Source organism: Octopus bimaculoides, chromosome 2 (genome assembly GCF_001194135.2).
Source record: "Octopus bimaculoides isolate UCB-OBI-ISO-001 chromosome 2, ASM119413v2, whole genome shotgun sequence".
NCBI lineage: Eukaryota > Metazoa > Mollusca > Cephalopoda > Octopoda > Octopodidae > Octopus > Octopus bimaculoides.
The window spans coordinates 107,668,585-107,673,757 of record NC_068982.1 but is presented as its reverse complement, the minus strand read 5'-3'; the positions used below and the strand labels follow the sequence as shown (position 1 = coordinate 107,673,757).

General features: G+C 38.1%; 1 protein-coding gene across 4 annotated transcripts in view; it reads left to right on the top strand.

Annotated features, from left to right (window-relative positions):
• LOC106880453 (uncharacterized) overlaps window positions 1-5,173 on the top strand; it is a 44,601-nt gene that overhangs the window by 7,123 nt on the left and 32,305 nt on the right. The gene's annotated exons all lie outside the window — the stretch shown is intronic.

Sequence of the window (5,173 nt, the reverse complement as noted above, 5' to 3'; positions counted from 1 at the left end):
GTCTTTTCACGCACAGCACATTTCGAAAGGTCTCGGTCAGTAGTCATCGCCTCGGTGAGGCCCAATGTACGAAGGTCTTGCCTCACCACCTCAGCCCAGGTCTTCCTGGGCCTACCTCTTCCACGGGTTCCCTCAACTGTTAGGGTGTGGCACTTTTTCACGCAGCTATCCTCATCCATTCTCACCACATGTCCATACCAGCGCAATCGTCTCTCTTGCACACCACAACTGATGCTTCTAATGTTCAGCTTTTCTCTCAAGATACTTACACTCTGACGGGTATTCACATTGACAATATATATATAATGGGCTTCCATTCAATTTTCTGTTGACCAAATCCTTTCACAAGACATTTGTTGGCCCAAAACTATATAGCAGAAGACACTTGCACAAGGTGCTGTGCAGTGGGGCCAAACCTAAAATCACATGGCCACAAAGTGAGCTTTTTGGTCACAAAGCATTTAAATAAAAATAAGTTGAAGGGTCAGTGTTCCAATCCTGCAAGAGTAAACTTTACTTTTAATCCCTTCAGAGTTGATAAAATAAGTGCCAGTTATTTATGAGGGTTTAATTAAATTAACTGTCTTGCTACAAAATTGTTGCCGTGAGCTAATCTATATTAGTAAAATTGGTTTGGTAAGACTGACATGTCAGTCTGCTACAGTCACTACACTCTCCTCCTCCCTCGACTGGCCCTACAAAGATTTCAGTGTTCCAATAGATAAATGAAAAATATGATGCTGATATCTCTGTGTGTGTAACTGCATGAGACTGTGTGTGGTTGAGTGTGTGCATAACTGTATGATACTGTATGTTTGTGTGTGTGCATGCATAACTGTATGAGACAGTTTGTGTGTGTGCGTGCATGTACCTGTATGAGACTGTGTGTGTGTGTCTGTGTTGTGTGAAACAATAACTGAATGTGTATGTTGGATCTGTATGTTTAACATACAGACTGCATGTGGAATATCTGCTAATATCTGCTGATATCTGTGTGTGTGAGCTGTTATCTGTGTATGTTATAAGGCTATAATTGCCTGCTGATATCTGTGCATATGTGTGTGTGATTATATATGTATACATGTGTGTAGATATAAAACGAATAAACTGCATATGTGCACGTAACAATATGTGACTGTGTTTGAGTGTGTATATGCATACGTCATTATCTGAGTATGTTTGTGTACACTAGGAGATTATGCAACTGTCAGCTGGTATCTGCTGGCACGTAGCTTAGAGGTTAGGGTATTCATTTGGTTCACAATCATGAGTTCGAAAACCAGCAGCACACTGTTACACGGTACTCCTCCAGTCTATTCATTCAGCTGGCAAAAGTGTGTTGAACTTGTATTTCACAAGGACCAACCTTGTCTACATTAACAAAATTGGCTTGGTAAGACTGACGTAGCAGTCTATCAGTACGCCAGCCTGCTACAGTCACTATACCCCACCCCCCTCAACTAGTCCTACAAAGATTTTAGTATTTCATTAAATAACAAATAAACGAAAAATATGACACCGATTGTCTGCTGGTATCTGTGTGTGTGTGTGTGTGTATGTGTGAGTTGTTATATGTGCACGTTTGTGTAACAGTATAAGACTATTATTGTCTGCTGCTATCTGTGCGTATGTGTGTGTGTGACATAACAATATGTGACTGTGTTTGAGTGTGTATGTGCACATGTTGTCATCTGTGCATGTGAACATGTTGTCATCTGTGTATGTTTGTGTAACAAAAGGAGATTATGCAATTGTCAGCTGGTATCTGCTGGCACGTGGCTTAGAGGTTAGGATATTCAGCTTACAACCATGAGTTCAAAAACCAGTGGTGCACCGTTACACAGTACTCCTCCAGTTCACTCAGCTGGCAGAAGTAAGTTGTACCTGTAATTTACAAGGACCAGCCTTGTGTAGAATATTTTGATCTCTTGAAAGTGGTGAGCTGGTAGAAACGTTAGCACGCTGGGTAAAATGCGTATCGGTATTTCGTCTGCTGTTACGTTCTGAATTCAAATACTGCCGAGGTCAACTTTGCCTTTCATCCTTTCGGGGTCAATAAATTAAGTACCAGTTATGCACTGGTTCGATGTAATCTACTTAATCCCTTTGTCTGTCCTTGTTTGTCCCCTCTATGTTTATCCCCTTGTGGGCAATAAAGAAATAAGAAACGTTAGCACGCCAGGCAAAATGCTTAGCAGTGTTTCATCTGTCTTTACGTTCTGAGTTCAAATTCCGCTGAGGTCGACTTTGCCTTTCATCCTCTCGGGGTTGATAAATTAAGTGCCAGTTGTGCACTGGGGTCAATCTAATCAACTGGCCTCCTCCCCCAAAATTTCAGGCCTTGTGCCTAGATTAGGAAAAAATATTTTAATCTCCTGATTTACTACTGACTTCAAACCTGCTACTATTGATGTTACCTTCCATTCATTTAGTGATGGTAAAAATAAACTACAAACCACCTCTTATTTACCTTCTGAGAAAGTGAAGGTGCACGGCCTTGTGGTTAGGGCATTAAGTTCATGATCATAAAGTTGTGAGTTTGATTCCTGCCAGTGCATTGTGTCCTTAAGTAAGACACTTTATTTCACATTGCTCCAGTCCTCTCAGCTGGCAAAAATGAGTTGTACCTGTAATTCAAAGGGCCAGCTTGTCACATTCTGTGTCATGCTGAATCTTCCTAGGAACTACGTTAAGGGTGAACATGTCTGTGGAGTGCTCAGCCACTTGCATGTTAATTTCATCTTCTGTTGATCAGATCAACTGGAACCCTTGTCGTTGTAACCAACAGAGTGCTAGTAAGTACCTTATGAGAACATAAGATTTCTAAAAGTAAGGTCATTCATGTAAAACACCCTAGAGATACATATTTTAAAAAATTACTTTTTTCCTGTCTAGACATAATGCTCACTTTTGTAAGAAGTTCAAAGCAACTGAATTAACTTTGCTATATTACTGGTACTCTGTGGAGGCACATGGCCTAGCGGTTAAAGCAGCAGACTTGCAGGTTCAAATCTCAGACCGGGCGATGTGTGTGTTTATGAGTGAAACACCTAAGCCTCACGTGGCTCCAGCAGAAGGTAATGGCTAACTTCTGCTGACTCCTTTGTCACAGCTTTCTCTCACTCTTTCCTCCTGCATCTAGCAGCTCACCTGCGACAGACTGGCATCCCATCCAGGTGGGGAACCTATACGCCAATGAAACCAGGAAACCGACCCTTATGAGCTAGGCATGGCTCGAGAAGGAACAAACAACAACATATTACTGGTACTCTGTTTCATATCCAGACAAAATAAAAAAAGGTTCCTTCCTGAGTCATATAGACTCATAGGACCAGTTTCTTGGTTTCCATGGTGTATTTATTCCCCACCTGGATGGGACATCAGCCCTTTGCAGGATTACTCCTTTTTGTCAGCTGAGTGGACTGGAGCAACATGAAATGAAATGTTTTACTCAAGAACACAATGCATCGCATGGTCCAGGAATTGAAACCACAATCTTATGATCATGAGCCCAACACCCTAACCACTAAGGAATGTGCTTCCACTACGTAAAGTCCCTTCCCAAATTATTTAGACTCATAGGACCAGTTTCCCAGTTCCCATGGAATATATATTCCTGACCCAGATGAGACGCCAGTCTGTCACTGAGTGGACTGGAGCAACATGAAATGAAGTGTTTTGCTCAAGAACACAATGTGTTACCCGGTCCATGAATCAAAACCATAATTTTACAATTATGAGTGCAACACCCTAACCACTAAGCCATGCACCTCCACTATACAACCAGATAAAAGGGGGAAAAATACTGATCATATACTAAGGATATTTCAATTAACTGTAACCTTGTTATAAAAATTGGCAAAGTGCTAAGTAAAATGCTTTTGATGAACTATGCTCCTTTCTTGTGGAATATGTCTAGAAGCAATCTTAATTTTTCTTCATGCTAATACTTTGTGTAATACCTACCCTCTTCTAATATTATAACAGATTCTGTTTTAGCCTCACTCTTAATCATGTTACTTAAACTCTGTTTCAAAAAATGTATATAACTATTTAATCCAGAGTCCACTTTGGTTTTGAACAGATCTCCCACCAAACACAAGCTTCAACTTTTCAGTTCCTTGTTCAAATATTCTTCTACATTGTAAGTGACTCATTTATAATTATAAAAATAACAAATATTCTGTAGCAATTTAGAAATAACAGAAAAAATGAATGTAAGAAGATAAGAAAATTGAATGAAATATCAAACAGATGCTAAAATAAATAAATTTTATTGTTCCATAAAATTGCATTTCTTTCATTTTTCAAAATTTTAATTGCATGATTGTTCTTTCCCCACCAAGCAGAGAAATTTCAGTTGCATTAGTTAGATCAATGCATGATGTAATTGACCTAATGAAGGTATATTAGGTTAAGTCGGTGGATTAGTCAAGGGTGAGAAAATACCTTGACTTAATAAATTGCCACACTGTGGTATCATTTAACAATGACTTCGATGACTTTTTGAACATGATGATCTGTGGTCAAGCACGCAGTTATATGTATGGGCTAAAATTGATCACTTTTATAACAAAAATGATAATAATTACATAGATTACACACACACACATACAAAGGTAAATTTAACAATTATGATATTACGATGGTTCTTTTTTTGCTTTTAGATTTCATAATTTATCTAGAAAATTATGTATGTCAGCTATCAAAATTGGACAAACAATAACAAATGAAAGATTAGTAATAAATAAACACACATATGTTTATATGTATGCATGCTTCTTTTGAAACATCTAATTAGTAACAGATTAGAATTTCTGTTTATTGCTCCTTTATTTTTGGTAAGGAGAAAATAACTCACCAACTGGAAAATATTAAAATGCACACACACACGCGTGCACACGCACACAAAAGAAGAAACACATCAGGACAATGTATCACATTATAGATCAGCAGAAATTGTGCACATGTATGTTTTATATATCTGTGTATATATATATATATATATATATATATATATATATAAAATGACATACACATACTGATTCTGAATGTAGATGTTAACAGCAGCAACAACCATCCAACAAAAGTTGGTATAATTCACATTTGCTTGGAGTAATACTGAAAAACTAAAATTTAATAAAAAGAAAAAAAGGAGGTTAACCCTTAACCA